Source organism: Equus przewalskii, chromosome 1, assembly GCF_037783145.1.
Source record: "Equus przewalskii isolate Varuska chromosome 1, EquPr2, whole genome shotgun sequence".
Classification (NCBI taxonomy): domain Eukaryota; kingdom Metazoa; phylum Chordata; class Mammalia; order Perissodactyla; family Equidae; genus Equus; species Equus przewalskii.
The window spans coordinates 33,483,452-33,506,002 of record NC_091831.1 but is presented as its reverse complement, the minus strand read 5'-3'; the positions used below and the strand labels follow the sequence as shown (position 1 = coordinate 33,506,002).

At 42.8% G+C, this 22,551-nt stretch overlaps 1 long non-coding RNA gene across 2 annotated transcripts; it reads right to left on the bottom strand.

Annotated features, from left to right (window-relative positions):
- Positions 1-870: 870 nt before the first annotated feature.
- LOC139073951 (uncharacterized) lies at positions 871-21,996 on the bottom strand. 2 transcript variants are annotated; one of them, XR_011523167.1, is made up of 3 exons: positions 21,911-21,996; positions 3,361-3,532; positions 871-1,301 (listed from the first exon to the last, which is right to left on the bottom strand). It is a non-coding gene; the product is annotated as an uncharacterized lncRNA (long non-coding RNA). The 2 variants fall into 2 exon arrangements; XR_011523166.1 differs by lacking the exon at positions 871-1,301 and having other exon boundaries at positions 2,953-3,532.
- Between the last annotated feature and the right edge of the window lie 555 nt (positions 21,997-22,551).

The window sequence follows — 22,551 nt, the reverse complement described above, 5'->3', positions numbered from 1 at the left end:
CCACAATCTAATTCCAGAACATTTCTATCACCGCAAAAAGAAACCCTACACCTGTTGGCAGTCACCCTCCATTCCCTCTCCCCCCAGTCCCCGGCAATAAACCTTCCATCTCTATACATTTTCCTGTTCTGGACATCTCATATAAATGGAATCATACAATATATGGCCTTTTGTGTCTAGCTTATTTCACTTAGCATAATGTTTTAAGGTTCATCCTTGCTATGGTGTGTATCAATACTTTGTTCCTTTTTATGGTTGAATAACATTCCACAGTATGTGTGACAGCAATTTCTTTATCCCTTCATCGGTTGATAGACATTTGGGTTGTTTCCACTTTTTGGTTATTATGAATAATACTGCTATGAATATTCATGTACAAGTTCTTGTGTGGATGTATATTTTCATTTCTCTTGGGTATACCCTAGTGGTGGAATTGCTCGGTCATATGGTAACTCTGTGTTTAACTTTGAGGAACTGCCAGACTATCTTGAGTTAGGTTTCTGTTATTTTAACTGACAGAGGCCAATACACCTTGCTGAACGAAAAGCATGGGCCACTTTATTAATTTATGTGTGTATTATCACTTTATATATTTTATAAACATTTTTTGAGGATAAGTATACTGCTATTCATCTCAGACAATTTTGAAAATGCAAGAAAGTTTAAGGGAAAAAAATGAAAATTATCCATATCCTTACTGTGAAGAGCTACCACTCTCCCCGTTTGGCTTGCTTTTTTCCTTTTAATCTTTTTTTTCCTATGTATACTTTTTAGAAAGCCATGGCATGCTACATGATCGGTTTTATACTCTGCTTTTTCACTATATTGTAAGGAGTTCAGCATTCTCTGTTTTATAAACTAGTCTTCAAATTTATTTATTTTACGTTTTTCTTTTTAAAATAGTGCCTTTATTTTTCTTACTTTTGAAGGGGGACTAAGGTGACAGAGAGAAGGATGTAGGGGAAAGAGGCGGGAGATGCCAAGGAGAATATATGAGAGAGAAGGAAAAGAGAGCAGAGATGACCCTTGTTTCCTTCCTTATAGATCTATATTTCATCCTGCCTGGTTGCAGAAAAGATTGAAGGCACTGCTGTCTTGGTGGCCTTAGAACAGCCCTCCAGTCTCTTTTCCAGTGGCGGTGCCTGCAGTGGCTGCTGTTGTTCCATATCCCTGTGACCCTGAGGCTGAGCCAGAGCCGGCTTCTGCACACTGCCATTCAAGATGGCCAATTCGCAATCCTAGCAAAATCAATCTATTGGAAACCAATGAGGCACAAATAGTTCATGCACTTTGAGGCTGATCTGCCAAATGAGATAAACAGGGCTCAATCAACAGGGAAAATCAATGATGCAAAAATGCATTTCAATCTAGCGTTATTTCCCCCCCGGATGCCCACGACATCACATTCTATTGTTTTGATGCTTCTGTGACAATTCTTGTCTAAGCTTCTGTAGGCCAGGCCAGAGGAACTCTCTCACCCAGGGTTTCATGTGCCCAGGGGTTGCTAAATGCCAAGATTTAGTGACTGTGACAGAAAAGCCTGGCAGCCAACATGTGTGAGAAGTGAGGACTTTCAGTTTTGTAAGCAAACACTAGCCTGTATGTTTCTAGAGCACCCTCTGTAACAGGTCATGCAACTAGCAAGGAACTTCATGTGAACTTTCCAAGAGAGTAAATCACAAAAGTATTGATATAATTCATATTTATAAAGCACAAAATATAGAGTGATGTTTGTAATATCATTTTTGTGCCACTAAGTTTATTTTCCCCTAAATATTCTACTAGTAAGATATGATTCTAAAAACATTAGGATCTATTGATAAGCAAAAAGAAAAAATTTAAATCATCTCTATTAAATTTTACTTATATCTTGCCAAATTTTTCTCAATGCAGAATTATTTAAAAAAAAAAGACCATGTAATACATCTTGTTCTATAACCTACTTTTAAAAAATTGTAATATATTGGAGTTGCTTATTCTAAACAGGCCTTTTCCACGATGTCATGGTGTTGCCTGGGAGGGTCAGGCCTCCACTGATGCCTTGTCTGTTTGGAAGCCCACTTCAGAGGCCTGACTGGAATGGTTTGGCTCAGGGAAGTATAGAAGGGACTAAGCAACACAAAGTCTGATGCCGGATAGGTGATCCTGTAGGAACTGGGGCCCAAACAAGGAGCTGAGTTCGATAGGCCTGGCCAGTTAGCTAGCTGCAAGGCAACCATTAGGGATGAACAATAGCCGAATTTCCCCTATGGGGTCAGCAGGTTAAGGGTGGCCAGAGAACCGAGGGCCAGGCAGAGAACCAAGACCCAGTCTGAGCAAGCAGGCTCAGGGTGAGGCTCTTTCACGGTTCTGGAGAACCTGTGGATAATCTGAAGTAGCTAAGTCTCTTCTCAAGAGGAAGGACTGGATCAATTTGTACCTAGCAGAGTGGAAATTCAGGATTTGTTAAATAAAGTAATGATTCTTCCTAATCATTCTTCTAGTCTTAGCTCAGATATTACCTCCTCTGGAGAACAGACAGACATGGGAACGTCAGTCCAGCCTAGGGAAATGGCCTGAATATAGTTATGGAAATGGTCAAGTGCAAGGTGTGTGAAAAGAGAACAGAGAGTTTAGGAATGTGAATAGTTTTAGGCATAAGGCTAGAGAAGTTAATTGAAGCTAGAATGCAATGGCCTTGAAAGATAAGCTCATGGTTTTGAATTTTATCTGGTGGCCAGTGAGGATTCACCAAAAGTTTTTAAACAGAGGAGGGGTGTAATGGAGGTGGCATGTAAGGACAACTGGTCTGGTGGCAGCAGCAGGATGAATGAGAGCCCACAAAGGCCAGAGGCAGCATAACCAGTTGGAAGCTTACTGCAATAATCCAAGTGAGAGGTAATAAGGGCTGGAACTAGGCAGGTGACCACGGGGAATGGAAAAGAGGAGATGTTTCATTCATCTACTCATCCATTCATTCAACAAATATTTATTAATCACTGAGAACCAGGAAGTATGCTAGATCTAGGCACTAAACTTATGAAGGAAGGTGTGGCAAGACTTGCTTTCTGCTATATACAAGGTCCTAAGCAGAATGTGACCAAAGATGACCCCCTAGATGACTAGGATCATGATGTTGCCATTAAGAGAAATAAGTAAGTCAGGAGAAAGACTTAGTTTGGGCTTCTAGGAAATAATTCTGAATTTAGTTGTATGATATAGTCAGACAAGAAGATGGAACTATCCAGCAGGTGGGTGGAAATGAAAGACTTGAACTGGAGAGGGAAGTCAGGCAGAAGGTAGAGACATGTGTACCTCTGCGAGGAGGGGGGTTTCATTCCAAGCTTCGAGCAGGGGAAGAACAATATACCTGATACAAACCTGCTGCCTCTTTCCTGTGATTCCCGACACTATGGCCCATCACACACTTTGATAGGATTTTTCGGAAGTTGATTACTTAAAGCCTGCGACCTGAGTCCTGTTTCACCTCTGGCTTGAATGGTGCTCTTCCCCCTCTTAGCTAGGAAAGGGTGTACTGCAGCCAGATGGTAAACTGTGAACAGAAATAAACTCTCTTCATATGTAGCAAGTGTATTTATATCCAATCCTATAATATCACTGCAGGCATAATTATAGCCAATCCCATAATTGCGTTGCGGGTATCAGACATCAAAAACCAACCAAATGTGCTGCAGAGACCAGGAGGATATGGCTATTAGGACAGGGAGTTGCAGGGCCAGGTGGTGGCCCTGTGAGATGCCTGGGTAAAACAGTGCAGGGTTATTTACACCTTATTGAGGGGTTCGACCAACAGAAGCCGGAGGGAGGCAATAATTTTGTGGGATACACAGCTCGAATTCCTGTCTCAGTAATGCTACATGCTTTAGTTTTACTTTTTAAAAAATTATACAATCAATGCTTATTTATTGTACAAGGTTTAGAAAATGTGGAAAATCGTTCATAATCCCAAGAACCTAAGAAACCCAAGAAAGAGATCATGGAGCCTGTTTTGTAGAGCAGAACGAGATGGGTGCCATGAAGAATGGGGGCCCTGGGGCTTGGCAGCAACAGAGGGCAGTGGGCATATATGCCCAGAGGCTCTGGTGGGTGGGACAATGAGAACCTGCCCCCCTGCCCTGGGCTCAACAGCCGTGAGTGACTAGATTTCTGTGTAGATGGAGGAAGTACTCAGGCTCCCCTGGGAATATTTCCTTTTTCGTAGTCAGTTTAATCATACTGGTTGAGAACTTGGGGTCTGGTATGGGACTTCTGGTTCAAATCCCAACTCAGCTACTCTCAGACTATTTGACTTTGGGCAAGTGGCTAAGCTGCAATGGCTTCAGCCCCAAAAGGAATACACAAGAGCATCACCTCAAAGAGTTGTCACGAAGGTTAAATGAGATTTTATACGCAAAGTTCTAAGCAAAGAGCCTAGCACTTAGTAGGTGCACAGTCAATCTTAGCAATAACAACAACAGCAACAGCTTAGTATCTTTTCTTTAAAAAAGCAAGGTGATCAGTTAGCAAGAGCATGAGATAGCCAAGCCAAGACCATCAGCATGATTCTCACAAAACACTTTCCTCCTAGAGAAAGGCCCCGCACATTTCAAAACACCAGGTATGGCCTGGGTTCAAGTGGGTGGGGAACAATAGGAGCAGGGAATGGAAACACCCTATTAGATAACTCAAAAGGAATCTGGGCTACTTTAACAATGTTTTGCAAGCTACCTGCCAGTCTATGTACATTTCCTTGTTTTTATGTTTATTCTCATGTGTAGCCACCTCCAACTCCTATATTTTGTTTGGTTGCTAAATCTAGCCATTGCCGGCGGATTTGCAAATGGATTCATGGCCTTTGAAGTCATCTAGTTCTACCTCCTACCCAATGGGGGATTTCTACCCATAATATCCCTACATCTAATCTAGGAGACATTCTGGATCCCTCCCTTTCCTTCAGTTATTTCCAAGTAAACTTTGTCAATTCCGTCTTCAAAACAGATCTTAAATCTCTCCTCTTCCTGCTATTGCCGCCCTCCAAGAGCAAGGTTCCTCCCTCCATCACCTAGACTGCTCACCCCTCACTGGTGTCCTTACTTCCACACTTCCAATCCTACAGTCTATTCTCTCCTGAGAACCAGGGTACCTTTCAAAAATGTAAATCAGATCACCACTCTCGCCCTATATTAAGTTGAGTTCTTTAGAAGCAGACCCTGAGACAAGGATTCATGAGCAAGCATTTTATTTAAAAAGTGCCTCAGGAGAAACTGGTAAGTGAGTGGCGGAAGCTGCACGGAGAATCGGAAGACACCAAGAAAGGAAGAAGCCTGGAAGCCTGGATTGCATCCAGACTTTGCTCCTCCTAAAAGCGAAGGGCTGGGCTTTCACACTCCTGCTCTATTAGCTGAGTCCTGGGCTAGGGAGGGTTAGGACCTCTCTGTGCATGTGGGCAAAGAGCTCCAGCGGTCCAAGGGCTATCCTTGGAACAAAGTTGCAGGAGCTAGGCCTTACAGCAAAAGTACACAGAAGCGGGGGCGGACACACAGAAACCGTAACAGGGAACCTTGGTGGAGCACTGACAGGGTCCACGCCAGTTCCCTCATTATTTCTGATCTCAGGTCTTTGTTCATTTCCTTTATAACACACATCATGATTTATCAGTAGTTTGTATAATTGTCTCTATATTTGTTTATTATCTGTTTTCCCCACTAAAATGAAATCACCAGGAGAGTAGTGAGCACATTTGTCTTGTTGCATTTTGTACCCCAGTCTCTAGAATAGAGATGGCACATTGTGGGTTCTCCACAAAAATTTGCATGAATGGATAAATGAATGATGCAACCCTGGTTTGGATGTCTTTGGTAATGCGGAGCTTCCACAGCATAAAGCAGCTCACCCATTTTCAGAAAACCTTAACCGAAAGTCTGACCCAAAACTGAACTGTAATCAGCTTCCCTGTCACACCCACTTGTCTCTTCTCTAGAACAACTCAAGAGATGATTGTCTCTCCCATGTCAGTCCCTCAAATATCCAATGTCCCGCCTTTCTCTCCTCCAGACTAATCAACCCCAGCTCTTCCAAAAGCTCCTCATTTGACATGGATTTTAGAGCCACTGGCATCCATAACTTCACTAGTTGATAAAATTTTTTTTACCTACCAACATAAGGCACAGCAGTCCCTCCCATACCACCCTGAATACTCCCAGTCTTGGAAGGTAAACTGAGTCAAGCCAGATAAGAATTTGGAAGAGCGAAGCTGAAGATTAATCAGCCAGGGCTGCAGAGTCAGCAGACCCAAGTTTGAATTCCAGCCCCACTTGTTGTTAAATGACTGGTCCTGGGCAAAATACTTAATTTCTCTAAACCCCAATTTCTTCTTCTATACAAGAGGAAAAAATAAGAGCACATACATAACAGAGTCAGTATCAGGGTTGCATTAAATGAGACATGGGTATAAACCTCTTGGCAGAGCCTGGCACATCTTTAAGGACTTGAAGCTTCCCCAGACTTTACTGTGAACCTAAAAGCTCTCTGTGCCCTCCAAGCCACTTTTTCCTAGTCAAATCCTCCTGCTAACCCAGCTCCATCTCAGACACCTCCACGCTCCTTCAGTCATGATACTAGGTCCTGGATCCAGATGTTTCCCTGGCTGTTATTTCTTCCCATTTTCTCATCATCACTCTCCACTTCAGATTCTACATCTCCTAGTCCTTGCTACACATCCATACCTCCCCCACACATCCATTCTCCCTTTCTCTTTTACTTGTCCTTCTTGCTCACTTCTTTCTTGCTTTTTTGTCCCCCTCCCCCCATCTTTTTTTATATCACGGAAACTCTAACTAGTAAAGTTCTGTTTTTAAGGAAAAAAATTTTGTTTTCTATTCTGGTTACCTGAGCTCCAGAGAGCCGAAAGGAAATGATCAACCTGGTAACAGGAAAATCGGTAGATGCTAGTTCTCTCACCACACGGGCACCTTAAGCTGTAGGCCATTTTCCCTCTGCTCCTTGCCACAGACTGAGCGGTAAAAATCAAGGTTGGAAGAGGAGCCATCAGCAGTGAGGACAGAGGAGAACAGGAAGTTCTCTTTCCCTCTCACCTGTGTGTATGCGTCTCGTTCCTTTTCTTGCCCATTGCATTAGTATACTACAGCGATAGTCGTCTGTCTTGTTCCTGACTCTAATGGAAAGGCCTCTAATACTCTGCCATTAATTATGATTTTTTCTAGGTTTTGAATAAATAAATAAATAACCTTTATCCAATGCGGAAGAGTTCTCTCCCATGTCTTGTTTGCTAAGCTTATATAATATGTAGTTGTGGTTATTAGGCTTGAGTTTCTATGTTGGAAGTGGAGCACTGAAAATCAGGAAGCAGGGTGAGAAGTAGGTTGTCTTGGGAGGTATCCTGGGAATATCAGAAGAAAGAATTGAGGCCAAGCAGGTAGGCTGGGGGTTGCCGGGGCACCCTGTCCCGAGGGACTGTCATGGTACTGATAGTTACTCTTCATCTCCTGCTCTTAAACTAACTGTGATACTGCAATTCAAAGACTCTACTGGACCCTTGAGGGTAGCAATGACAGAACTTGGCTCTAGTTATAGTTCTTGTTTCCTCTTTTATTAATTTATGTAAGCAATTCTGGATTTTTAAGAAGGTTTTGGAGCTTCTTGAATTGGAGCAGATAACTGAAACTTCATCTCTTTTCACGTGATAGCTTTTTGGAGGTGGGTCTGATCCTGGTTTTCCATTCCAATCGGCTGCTGTGAAAGCCACTTCTTGTTCTCACTGTGGGCAGATCAATCCTCTTTTTCTCCCTGATGGAAATTCAGGAAGGAAACCAGATAACTCCCAGCAGAGATGAGAGTTGACCACAGTACCATCCAAAAGGGCTTTTAAAGATTTCAATCTTGCATGTGGGGACATTGGCAACTGAAGTTGGTTACTCGCTCTACATTGTCAGCTAGACAGAAGGCTTGGGAGGAGATGTGATTCTGCCATTTTGACAGGAAAATGTTTTTTGATGGAGAAGAGGTGGCAATTGAAACATGGCTGAAGTGCACTTTAATGCTGGAAAATTTCAGTAAAAATGTTTGTGACAAGCATCCAAAATAAAGTACTAAACGCTCATACATAGACATTTCTCAATAAACCAACCTGCACATGCTGTGGGATTAGTGGAAGGAAGGGACATTCTGACACCAAATTACCCACTGTGGCCTCTGCTCATTGCTGTTCTGCCCTTATCACATGGTGGCTTTGGAGTTTTTTGTTTTGTTTTTACCATGATTGATGGAAAATTGCCCAACCTGCACCCAGAGAACCAAGAGTCGACTGTGCTTCACTTCTTCACTTATTTCCACTCTTAGCTGAAGAAGGACGAGAAAAAGAAGCGCTAAGCATCCTGTCATCCAGGGAAAATTTAAACAAAGTGGTAATGTGTCAGACAGCTTTGGAATAGTCCCCAAAGGTGGCAAGTAAATAAAATCTATGAAGAAAAGTTGAAAGAACTGGCATAGCTCAGCCTTAAAAAGAGAAAGTGACAGGCTAATATAGTGACTGCTTCTAGTACAGTAAACCAGATCATCTACACAGTCCAAAAACACCTCCTATGCTCAGCTGACAGTGGTGCACTGGAGAAAGCAGTGAACCTAGCTTAGGAGAACCAGGCTCCGTTCTGTCCTCTGTCAGTGGGTGACCCTGGCTGTCTCTTTGTCTACCTCAGTTTCCACCTCTGTAAAATTAAAAAGTGGACCACTTTCGGGTCCCCAGCGAAGACTTCCTTTAAGGTTCCACAAAAGAAGCAATGTTTGGACATTTCAAACCACTCCAAAGATATAGTACTTTTAAATTATTACATAATAAATGCATTTATTTAGTGATCACCATCATTCAAACATGGAGCTCGCTAGGAGAAAGAATAAGGAAAGAGGTGTTGAGTGATACAATTTGGGAATCAGGCTGTACGACACTCTAGGGGAGGGATGGTGTCTGCTTCCTTTTGAGATCTTAGCACCCAGGGTGGCATCTCCTTAAGTGCCCATTAAGTTTCAAACATACACCAATGCAGAAAGAACATGCAATAAACTCCTGTGTATCCATCACCTAGCTCCAGAAATCATCCCTCATGGCCGGTTTAGCTTTTCTATGCTCCCGCCCAACTGACTTCTAAACCTCCCCACAGATCGTTTCTAAGCAAGTCCCAGACATCATGTAATTTCACTCATAAATATTTCAATGTGTCACTCTGAAAGACAAGTATTTTGTAAATACAATATCATCACACCCAAAAAATGAACACCACGTCTTTAAATATCATCTAATGTCAATTCAGTGTTCCAATTTCCCTCGTGTCCTAAAAATGTTTTTTTAGAGTTTGCTTAAATTAAGACCTAAAGATTACAATTGGGTGATATGTATATTTACCTTTGTTTAATCTAGAGTCACCCCACCACACACACACACACACACACACACACACACACATTCCTGTGACTTACTTATTGAAGGGACCAGGTCTCTTGTTCTAGAGTCTCCTACAGTCTGGATATTGCTGGTTGCCTCTCCACAGTATCATCTAATGTATACCTTGTATTTCCTACTAACTGGTAGTTAGATGAAAAGATTTGATCAGTTCCAGTTTCTATTTTTCGGTCAAGAATGCTTCATAGGTAGCTTTTTCTATTTCCATCAGGAGGCAGATAACGCCCTGTCATCTTTCTTTTTTTGACATTGGCAGCCATTTATGATCACTGCTTAGATCTATTATTTCATCAAGAGTTGAAAAATATTGATGTGCTAACTTCATTTCTTCTTCATTTATTTCTATAAAGAAAAACTTCATATTTATGTCTGATACATTTCTATAAAGAAAAACTTCCCCTAATCAACTATTTTGTTATCCTGACACACAGTTGGAAAAGGAATGGTATAATAAATTCTCTTTCTTTCCCTTTATTTACTAGTTTCAAAATGATGGGCTGGTTCCCCAGCATCCTTCAAAAGATGACAAATGAATTTTTTAAAAGCATTATTATGGGGGCTGGCCCGGTGGCAGCAGTGGTTAAGTTTAGTGCACTCTGTTTCAGCTGCCCAGGTTCACAGGTTTGGATCCTGGGTGCGGACATACACCGCTCTTCAAGCCATGCTGTGGCAGTGACCCACATACAAAAGGAAAATAGAGGAAGATGGGCACAGATGTTAGGCCAATCCTCCTCACAAAAAAAAAAAAAAAAATAGACCCTATTATGAACTCATGGGTTTAAATATATTTAAGGAGTTTGAGTTCAATGCAGTTATAAACTTTATTGATTATCCCATTATTGGCCAGTGGGATTGTGTGAGCCTCTGGTCTGCTCCTGAGTCCTTTTGGACCAACTCCAGTGCCGTTTGATAGGTTCTTACTTTCTGTGGACTCCAGTTCTGAGATAATCTCTAAGGTCTTTCTTAGCACTGCCCTCAGACCAGGGAAAGAAGAACCCCTCCCTTGCCCTCACATATCATATACATTGAGACACAGAGTGTTTTTTCTTCTTTTCAGGTCTCACAGGAAAGTTTTCTGAAAGGTAGGTGACTGATTGAGTCAAGGAGGGAGGGGATGTGTGTGGGCCTAACTGTTCCCCTCAGGCCAGAGGATGAAGGCTGAGGCTGCCAGTGAGTGGGGGAGGGGGGAAATGGCAGACAAAAATCACAGCTTCTGCCCTGGGATGTCAGGGAAAGAGTGCCCCCTTCAGTTTAAAGTGGGCCCCTCAAATCAACTCAATGGGTCCCTGGACAGAACTGATTCCTCCATAACTGCCTTCCTGCCTGTGCCCCTGCCCTACTCTCTGCTCCTCGGCTGGGGTGGTGGAGGTTTGGGAGGCACCGAGAAGTGCCTGGAACTGTCGAGTTGGAAAAGTAAGGTGTGAGGGAGGGTGACCTGCCTGTCCCAACTCTAGGGGAGCTTAAGTGGGTCAGTCTCTATCCTGCGATTGGGTTCATCCAGCCACCACCCAGGAGTCCTGGGCCTGGGACCAGCTTCTGCCCCGTCCCTGCATGTCTGTGGTCCCTGAGACTCAGGCGTCCAGATGGCAGGAACGAGCCAAGGCGAACCTGAGTCCTTTAGCTTCCAAATCTCAAAGAAGTGGGCTATGAGGGGAGAGGAAGTCTTGGCTGGGAGCATGCGACAAAAGTGGGCAAAAAAAAAAAGTGGGCATAGCTTGACTTATGGCTTTAAACACTTAGACATATGGTACACACGGCAGGATTTGCACTTTCGCAAACATCGGGGCAGTGTTGGTCCTTCTGGCTTGGACAGTCCAACTCAGTGTTTGGATGCCCTAAGTAGGGAGATCTAGACTTCACAGTCCAGTCTACTCCTTCGCCCCAGTTTTTCCTCTTCCTTTCCCAGTCATCATGGAAAACAGACTCTCTTTGGCATTCCTGAAGTCTGAGCATGCTTAGAATTTGGTTTGGAGCTGCTGCTTTTCATTTAAAGTTGGTGGAAACCTGCAGTTTTGAAAGAGCATGAGACACATTTTGGACTCACCATGGTTCTCCCTTCTCTCAGAAGGGTCTCGATAATCCATGGTGACCCTCCCTAATTGCCACATCTTTGTGACCCTGCCCCTTGGCTATAGCTGATTAATCATGGTGCAGACACCTCGCACAAATTGTCTCATCTGAGAACTCAACAGAGAGATGCAAAGGCTGAGCCTTTCTCACACAGTCACACCAGTGGCATGAGGTCCACGGATGCTGGCTGCTGAGGTGTCTGGAGTTGTCCTAATTCCTTCCTTGCCTAAATCCTCTTTGTTAATTTCTTCCTTCAATTAAGTGACAGATTCTATAGCCTTTGAAAAAAATTTTGCTGTTTATTAGTTTGAGCTAACCTAAGTCTGTTTCTATTGCCTCCACGTACACACACGTGCAAACAGAAAGCCCTTAATTAACAACATTGTTAGAAGGAGGTCTGGATGAGGATCCAAAGCACCTGGATCCACCCCTTTCCCTCTGACGCTCACAGCCCCGTCATCATATCTTTAAATCCCAGACTTGTTATCCTCTGCCTCTAACCAGAGCTGAAGCAACGAGGTGAACTAGAAATAATAATAACGAAAAAAATAATGATGATAATAATAGTATTTCTTATCATTTTTTTAAGCACTTTATGTCCCAGGAAATGTGTTAAGTGCTTTACATAAATTATTTGATTGACTCTAATCCTCAGAAACAATCCTGGGCTGGTTAGAATGCTTTTGATTCTACACAAGAGAATCTCAAATTCAAAATAACTTAAACATAAGGAAATGAGTTATTTTATACATAACAGGAAGTCCCAGCAAGGGCAGCTTCAGGGTTGGTTAAATTAGAAGTTTGATGATGGCATTAAGACAGGTTCTTCCCATCTTTTTGCTCAGCTGACTTGGGTCTCCAGGCTACCACCCCTCGTGACTGCAGAATAGCTGCTGAATTTCCAGGCATCATATGGAACATGACAATGTTTAGCAGAGGGACGGGCTCTTCCTTGTCTCTCTTTTTTTCAGTACAAGAATAGCTTTCCAAGAAACCACCAGTTGATCACCCCTCTCACCTCCGTGGCCACAACTGGGTCATACACACATGTCTAATCCAACCATTGACCAGGCAGTAAGATTACTGCGATGGGACCAGCCCAAGCATGATTCACTCAAGTTGAGAGTGGAAAAGGTAAAACACTCTGCAAAAGAACATTAGGTCTTTTCCAGCAAAGAGGGAAGGAAACTGTGAGATAGCTAACCAACAGTATCTGCTACAAAACTTGTGAGATACATCGGAGGGGTAAAGTGACTTGTTCAAGGTCAAACAACCAGTTGATGGTCAATATGGGATCTGAACCCAGAATTGTCTGTTTCTAAAACCTGCTCTCTTAACCTAAACTCTGGGAGGCAGTTAGGCCTCACTAGATCCTTTTGCCTTTGAGGGATGCAAGTCACTAAGGCTATCCTGGGTGTTTCATGAGAAGAACTGGTGTAGGAGCTACCAGTCAATCAGATTCAAGACACCAAGCAACGTAGCCAACTTATTTAGCTAGTCCAACACCTCATTCAATCTCTTCTCTCATGGCTCATTCAATTCTCCTTGGCCACAGTGGAAAGGAAACTTATAACAATGTAAACTGAGTAAACACAGGCTTTAGTCCCAGATTTCTGGCTTTCCAAGTATCATAAGTGAACAAACCTCCCATTCCACATCCTTCCACTTTTCTTCTTACTCTGGTATTTCCCTCTTTGAGGAATTCCTTCTCCCAAACTTCAACCATCTGGTTCTGGTGGGGATTTGCAGTGATAACGCCAAAGGGTGACATCAAAAGAGTTGGCGAATGGTAAAGCACAGACACCAACGTATCAGAAGGAACACTTGCTGCAGTGGTAAAGCAGGATCCCGAGGCCCCCAGCTGGGTCAGCAACAAACTCATTGGAGTTGTTGCATCATGGGGAAGCCCAGGTGTCCCAGGGAGGGCCAGATGGCCATAGAGGTGGAGGATAGGAAACTCAGGAGGCTTGAGCCAGTAGGTATTTACCCACTGGTATGGAAATATTTCATTTAATGAGTTCTTAATTTCAAATATTGCATCAGTTCTAGAAGGTCTACTTGATTTGTTTTTATAGATTCCAATTCTCTGTTGAAATTCTTTACATACATATATTGTGTTCTTTGCCTTTATTTTCCTTAACATGTTTATAATACGTCATGTGTCACTTAGTGATGGGGATATGTTCTGAGAAATGTGTTGTTAAGCGATTTCATCATTGAAATGTGCGAACACCATAGAGTGTACTTACACAAACCTAGATGACATAGCTACTACACACCTAGGCCATGTGGTTCTAATCTTATGGGACCATGGCATAATTTTATCAGGTTCATTGTTGACCTAAATGTCATTATGCTGTGCATGACTCTACTTATTATAAATCCTTGTCTGCTAACTCAAATATCAGAATCATTTGCGGGTCTGCTTTCCTTGTCTGCTTTTTCTCTTAATTACTGGTCATGTTTCCCTGTTCTTTGTGTGTCTCACAATTGTATAAAAGAACCATAGAAGTTGTAGATGATGACATTTTTCTCCAGTGATGATTCTCTTTTCCTTCTGTTAGCAGATGGGGTGAGAGACCGATCATCTCAATCTGGTCAGGAATTCAGCTGTGTGGGGGCTCCATTGCAGTTTTAGTTAGTCCTAGTCATATCGTTTCTTAAAGGGAGCCCACTCAAGCTTTTGATTGGCAGCCTTGCAGGTCTCTGTCTTCTTAACCCTGAAAGCCTGTGGAAGATTCAGTTCTGTTCTTAGAAGCTCAGGCTCTTTGGTCTCTTGCCCCATACAGTTTCAAATTTTAGCAAATGTCTTGAGGAGGACACCCATCTTATGTTTGATGCAGCCCTCCTCCCTCTAACAGGACTTGGTTTCCTACCTTCTGCACGTCTATGGCAAATTTCTCTCTGCTGTTAGACACTTCTAGCCCAGCCTTTCCTGCACCATCCCAGAATTCAGCAAATGTCCCATTTGCTGGGAAAACTGGCCATGTGTTTAGAGCTCCTCTAAATTCCCATGTTACACCAGATCACATTGATCACCAAAAGCTCTACCAGTTTCTCTTTGTCCCAGTAAAAATCTTATGCCCAGGCCAAGGTCTATCCGTGGCCTGCGCCCAGATTTGGCAAATACCCCCAGAGAAAAAAGGGTCAGAGATTATCAGCTCATTTATAAAAGGCTTTTTCATCTCCAGAATTTTAGTCCATTAGTCCTCTTTGCTGTTACAACTCTCCAGTGTCTTTAAAAAATATGATTTTTGTCAACTTACAAAACTCAGTTGCATTTCTATACTCTAATAACAAACTTACAGAAAGAGAACTCAAGAATACAATTCCATTTACAATTGTAACAAAAAGATAAAATATCTAGGAATAAATTTAACCAAGGAGGTGAAGGACTTATACAATGAAAACTGTAAGACATTATTGAAAGAAATACATGATGACATAAAGAAATGGAAAGAGATTCCAGGCACATGTATCAGAAGAATAAACATAGTTAAAGTGTCCATACTAGCCAAAGCAATCTACAGATTAAGTGCAATCCCAATCAGAATCCCAAGGACATTCTTCACAGGAATAGAACAAAGAATACTAAAATTCATATCGGGCAACCAAAGACCCCAAATTGCTAAAGCAATCCTGAGAAAAAAAGAACAAAGCTGGAGGCATCATAATCCCTGACTTCAAAATGTGCAACAAAGCCATAGTGATCAAAACGGCATGATACTGGTACAAAAACAGGCACACAGATCAATGGAACAGAACTTAAAGCCCAGAAATAAAACCACACATCTATGGACAGCTAATCTTTGACAAAGGTGCCAAGAACATATGATGGAGAAAACATAGTCGCTTCAATAAATGGTGTTAGGAAATCTGGACAGCCACATGCAAAAGAATGAAAGTAGACCATTACCTCATGCCACACACAAACATAAACTCAAAACGGATCAAAGACTTGAAGATAAGTGCTGAAACCATAAAACTTCTGGAAGAAAATATAGGTAGTACACTCTTTGACATTGAACTTAAAAGGATCATTTAAACTATCGTGTCTTCTCCAACAAGGCAAACAAAAGAAAAAATAAACAAGAGGGACTTCATCAGACTAAACAGCTTCTGCAAGGTAAAAGAAACTAGAATCAAAACAAAGAGACAACCCACCAATTAGGAGAAAATATTTGCAAATCATATATCTGACAAGGGGTTAATCTCCATAATATACAAAGAACTCACACAACTGCATAACAAAAAAACAAACAACCCGATCAAAAACTGAGCAGAGGATATGAACAGATGTTTTTCCAAAGAAGATATACAGATGACCAATAAGCACGTGAAAAGATTTTCAACATCACTAATCATCAGGGAAAAGCAAATCAAAACTACACTAAGATATTACCTTTCACCTGTTAAAATGACTATAATCACTAAGACTAAAAGTAACAAATGTTGGAGAGGGTGTGGAGAGAAGGGAATCCTCATACACTGCTGGTAGGAATGCAAACTGGTGCAGCCACTATGGAAAACAGCATGGAGATTCCTCAAAAAACTAAAAATAGAAATACCATATGACCCAGCTAGCCCTCTACTGGCTATCTACCCAAATGACTTGAAATCAACAATCCAAAGTGACCTGTGTACCCTTATGTTCATTGCAGCACTATTCACAGTAGCCAAGACATAGAAGCAATCCAAGTGCCCATTGACTGGCAATTGGATAAAGAAGATATGGTATACATGTACAACGGAATACTACTCAGTCATAAAAAAAGACAAAATCATCCCATTTGCAACAACATGGATGGACCAGGAGGGTATTTTGTTAAGTTAAATAAGCCAGACTGAGAAAGACAAACACCATATGACTTCACTTATATGTGGAAAATAAACAAACACACGGACAAAGAGAACCAGGGGAAGAGAGGTGGAGCATGGGCACAGGAGCTGAAGGGGAGCACTTATATGGTGACAGACAAGAAATAACGTACAACTGAAATTCCAAAGTGATGTAAACTATTATGAACTCAATTTTTTAAAAAGGCAAAAAGATACGATTTTTGTAACTTACCCAGTTTTTTCTAGTTCTTTCAGCAGGCACATTGGATTGTTGCTACATACTACATCTTATTCAAAAGAGGAAGTCCAGTGAAATTGTTTCAAGATTTAACCATGGTCAGTCACATAGGTGTATATGACTGCATCAACCCAGAACCTGCCATGGTCCCTCCTCTATATCCCCACCACAGCGAGGACCGGCAGCCCAAGTAGACCAAACAGAATCCTGCACTGGAATTAGGAGCTAAAAGCTTTTTTATTTTTGCTGTGAGTGGGAGGTGGGACAAAGCCATGAGAATAAGTCTGGAAGCTTCCACTGGCTACATTCCATGCTCATGGAAGGAGCTAGTCTTCAGTCAGAGGAAAGGAAGCTCTCACACAGAAAGGAGAGGCACAGGAGTGTCCAGGGGATGTTGGAGTGTGATTCCAGTCACTCGCGCTTGCTGTGGTTTGCTTACCTGAGCCACAAATTTCTCCTGATCTAGTTCCAGTCTCTTGAGAGGATTGGCCAGCTTCATTATTTTTTTTGCCCTTAGGCTTTTATGAGACACCCTATGTCGATATAACACATTATCCTCGCCTTCTTAAGCAAGGTGGAGGTGGTTTATGTTACCTGTAACTCAGTCTTAAGTAAGACTGCTTCTTTAATGAGGGGCAGGTTTAGAAGGGCCCAGTGAAAGGTATCTCCCCCCTTGCACAGAGGAAAAGAAGGAGGATGGATGGTGACGGTGCTGAGACCTCAGCTTTGGATCATGAATCTTCACCCCAAGGAGAGGTGGATGCTTCTGGACTGTAGACACCCAACCCACCGTGGGAGGAACATCAGACTTGCCTAAGAAGTCATCTGAGTTTCTCTGCCAAAACCACGCTGTTTTAATTTAAACTGGGAGACTATGTTCTCACCCTCAACAATACTCAAAGATGGGAGGGAATGGAAAAAGAGAGATTCCTGTGTTTGCACATTTCACCTACTCCCGGGACTGCTGGCTTGCAGATGAGCCTGAAGTTTACCCCAAGGATAAACAAGATAGCTATTTGGACATCACACACCACTTTGCCAGTTTCCGTTCTCCTGAATTATTTACCATCTAATTGTCTGCATTGAAACAGAATCTGGAAACACGGAGTCAGAGATGTCGTCTACTTTGTGAGTTAGGGAAGGAAAACTAGAGTCCAGTGAAGCACCCAGAGCAGAAACACTTCCAGGCTTCCTGAAGTTCTCTTGCTTTGGGAACACAGGGGTGAAGCCAGCACAGCAACACACAGACTGAGAACCGCAGGCTGGAGGTGCCCTACAACTAACTAGCCCAGTCTCTCCCCGGAGGCCACAATCCCCCCACAGGACAGAGGCCTAAGTTCTGGTCTGAACTCACCCTCTGAGACTTGATTTCTTGTCTGCAAAATACAGGCTGCAAAGGGGGATGGGATGGAAAACTAAGCCTCTCTTTAGTTGTAAAAGATTATTTTCAAAAATTGTATTTTCACCATCGTACCAATAATTTCCCATAGGAGTAAATATTAGTAGCTATGAAAACGAGAAAAATATTCTAAAAATAATCCAAGTAGTAAAATAGAAACGGGGAAACTTAGAAATGTATAATGCCAAAACTCACTAGTAGTTTCACTGCTCAGTAAGAATCACTCATAATATTGTGATACATTTTCCTCTAGTCTTTTTTCTAACCAAATATATATAATATAATTGGGAAATATTAATCACGCTGTTTTTATAGCCTAGTTTTTTCTTTTCAACATTTTGTAGTGAGCTTCTCCCCCATGTCAATAAATATTGTTTAAAAACAAGATTCTTAATAGCTAATTGTTTTCAAATAGTTCGCTGTAAAGAGCTACGTGATTAAAATATAATTAATTAGGATTCAATGGAATCAGTTTGATTTCACATTAAAATCTAATCAGGGTACTACAAAGGGTGCTGATAACAATGCAGAGTCACAGACTAGAGAGAGAGGATCGGGAACAGACCTGGAGGCAGTTCTTCTCCCCAGGACAGTTTCGGTCTGCACAGTGACCCCACGAACTGGCCCATGAACAGGAAGTGAGACAAACGGAACAATGGACAGACGGTCAAGGGAGGGTGCATGAGCGAGGAGCAGATCCTCGAAAACTCATGACCCCAATCATTGAACTTATTAATAACTGCTACTCTGCTATTCCATATGCTATTATGGCCTAAAAACTAACTATGGGCTAAGTGGCACCTTTATATTCATATTTCCTTCCAGTCTTTTTTCTAAGCATAGTTTTTTTCCCTTTACATAGTTGAAATCTATAGTATGCATATTTTTATCTGTTTTTTTTTTTCATTTATACAAACTCAGTCTTTAGGTTTGACTTGTATAAGCTTAGGATAGAGGAAAAGGAACGGTGTATCAGCAGAAAAAGACAACTTATCCATTTACCAGATTCCTGTTTATACTACCAACTTCAACTCAAATCAACATGATTTTGAAATTTACCAGGAAAATGGTCCACTTCTTACAAATAATTTTTGGGATGGAGAATGAAGGAGAAGGCATAACACACACACACAATGTGGAGAAGGCCAATGCCGCCCCTTTCCTTATAGGCAACTGGGGTGGGGAGGGAAGGGGTAAGTAAAGGCATGTCAGGAAAGTCAGAGAAGCATCCACACCTGCTCATTATATCAAGTGTCCAGAGACTCTCTAAATTATTCAGGTGCAGTCGGCTCCCTCCAGGGGCAGGTGTTGAGAAGAGTTTCCAGACAAGCATCTCCTCTTGCAAAACTGGAGCAGACTGAGGATCTGATTACTTGAAAAGGGGTCCAGTTAGTAGCTATGGCAACCTCCTTCTTCAGCTTTACAACTTGCTTTGGGCTAATGTACAAGAAGCTTCTGGGAAAATACTGCAGCTACAGCCTACTGTGGTAGTTAGGAGCTTTGAAGCCCAGCTGTCTGGATTCCAACCCAGGTTCTACCACTTCCTGTGTGACCTTGGGCAATTTACTCAACCTCTCTGATCCTCAGTTTCTGTACCTGTAAAATAGGGATAACAATTCCCCTACACCCATTGTGGTAGCATCATCTGCAAGGCTCATACTATATTGCCTGGTAAATAGTAGATATCGCCTAAGAGTATCCCCACCTCATTTCCTTGGAAGAGATGTTTGGACTCTAAATAACACAGCAATATCCAGAACCAAGAGAAAGCTATTCCTTACCATAAATTTATTCCTTAGAATAAATAACAGCTAACAGTTATTGAAGGTTTACCATATGCTGGATATTGTGCTGAGTGTTTTACATATAATCTCACAAAACCCATTTACAGATAGGTCTTATCAAAGTTCAGAGAAGTTAAGACACTTGCCCCAGGTCAAACAGCTAGTTAGTGGTGGAATCAAGGTCCAAACAGTGATCTGTCTCTTATCCTGTGTTCTTAGGTAAAGGGGTTTCTGCAGGTGAGCAGTCTGAGGCTGGCAGTGGGGGTGCAGTTCACCAGGACTTGAAGGAAGGCAGGCCTCCTTAGGTCCGTAGGCCCAGACTGCCCTCTAGTGTTAGAGGAATCTTGGGGCCAGATGGAATAAAGAGCGAGCTGCTGTTCTTTTGAGGTGCTAGTGAACCCTTCTCCCTTCCAGCCTGGGACAGATCTGTCTAGTTTGCTGCCATCCTATTGGCCAAAGGGTTTCTCCTAGGAATGGTGGGGGCCGGGGGAGGAGGTGTCGGGGCAGGGGAGGAGCGCAAGGTGGGGCGGGGGGGTGGGAATAGGTGGTAAAGACCTGGGGTTAAAGAGAATTATCTGGGGGGTAGAGCAGCAATTCTCAGACAGATTAAGCTTTGAACCGTGGGATGGGGGCATGTCTCTTATTCCCAGCACCTGGCACACAGTAGGTGCTAATGGGATACTGAATGAAGTTTTAAATCTGATTTCTCACTAAATGGGGCAGCTCTGCCAGTAAGAGCAGCTATAAAGTCATTAATCGACTTTGCCGGAAGCACTAGCAGAGACGTTATGGTAACATGTAACCCACTTTCCGCTCCTACAGACTACAAGGGCATGTCCACGACTTAGTGGGAAGGAAGACACTCCTAAGTTGTTAAGAAATGGGTTGGGGCCAGTGAAGATATATGATCATTTTAGGCTGCCACCATCACACCAGTGTCCCCAATGGTCTACGGATCTCAGAGACGGGCCCCCTCCACCTCCATAACTCTGCCCAAGTAGTCCACTTCAGTGGTCAAGGAGCACCTGTATGCATTGCTCCTACTGGGCCAGTGGGAAATACAAAGACATACCAGGTGGGTCCCTACTGCTAACTGTGGCTAATGCTGATGGAGCTGCTTCCATGAGCTGGGTGTCCAATCCATTACCTGAATCTCTCCTGATAGGTAGGTGTTAGTCCTCTTCTTTTTCCAAATAAGGAAACTAAGGCTCATTTCCGTAACTCTGCTAAGTTCATACAATTTATAGATGGCAGAGCAGGTCAATATGACTCCCAAACGCATGCTCTTTCCACCATGTCACTCTGGCTAATTCTTTGGAATAACAGGACCCCTGTTACTGTGGCATTTTCCTAAAATGCAAGATCCTCCAAGAGAATCACCCCCATCGAGCCGTCAGTGTACAAACAGATGGCTTTTCTTACACTTTGGTGGTCTAGCTTTCTCCAGCCTAATTGCCTGCTGCTCCTTGGGTGGTACCCTCTGCTCAGGGCAAGTCTCAACTCCCTTCCTCCTCTCAGAACAGATGGCCCTGGAGTTTCACTTTTTCTCCATCTCTTACAGAGCAATTCAGCTTTCCCCCAACCTACCACAAAACCTGAATTCTAAACCCATCAGTGAACTCAAGGGAACAAAGGAGCTGTCTAAGAAAATCCACTCTTTAGAGAGGCCTTAGGGTAATTGTGGCAAACAGTGCTAGCAGTTTACCCCACAGATCTTTATCCTCTTTGTTTCCTTACAAAAAGAGGATCCTTTCTGTTTGGCAGGAATGTACCCAGCTGTAAAGCTACATTTCCCAGCTTCCCTTGCAGCTAGAGTTGTCCATGTGGCCACATGAAATAGTTCCTCCCTAACAGCCATGTTGTTTAGCTGAATGGATCCCACTCCCAGCTCCATGAATCAATGAGGATAATTTTCTTCCCCTACCCAATTTCCCTTCTCCTTTACCAATAGACTCCTACTTCTTAGAGTTGCAATATGCCCAGATGAAAAAACAACACTTCTCAGATCCCTTGTAGACAAGAGGGTGGGGCAAAAGGTGGGGGGTGTGGCATGAGCCAGTTCTGGCCAAAGCAGTGGATGGGCCTTCCTGGAAAGGCGCTTAGAAGGGGTGGCTGGCATGTGCTCTTACCCATGGTTCTTCCTCCTTCCTGTTATCTGGAACACAGTCCTGATGGTTGGAATTCCACTAGCATCTAGACCAGGGCCTCACCCTAGGATGGAAGAGCAGAAATCAAAAGGAGCCCAAGAGCCTGATGACATCATGGAGCCATCACCTCAGCCCTGAGATGCCTACCTCCAGACCTCTTTTTACACGAGACAAAACTGAACCCCTGTCACGTTCTAGCTCTAGTTGTTTGGATTTCCTGTGACAGGCAACTCAATTTCTACATTTAGTGATTGATTCAGGCCAATTTAGTAAGAGTAAAGCTTAGGACTTTCACTGGACAGTGGTGGGAGGAAACGTAGTTTTCTGACCCCACTCCATCACCCAACCCACAATAGTGGACGGGTTGGCAGTTATCTCGAGCTGTGGTTCTCAAAGTGTGGTTACTGGATTGGTGGCCAACAGCAGCAACAGCAGCTGGAAACTTATTAGAAATGCAAATTCTTAGCCCCTATCCCAGATCTACTGAATCAGCACTCTGTTTTAACAACCGTGCAGGTGATTCTGAGATGTTAAAGTTTGAAAACCACTGATTTACAGAGATCTACAGAGAAAAAGAGCCAAGCCCTGATGAAATCATGCCTGAACTACGCCTCTGGACTTCC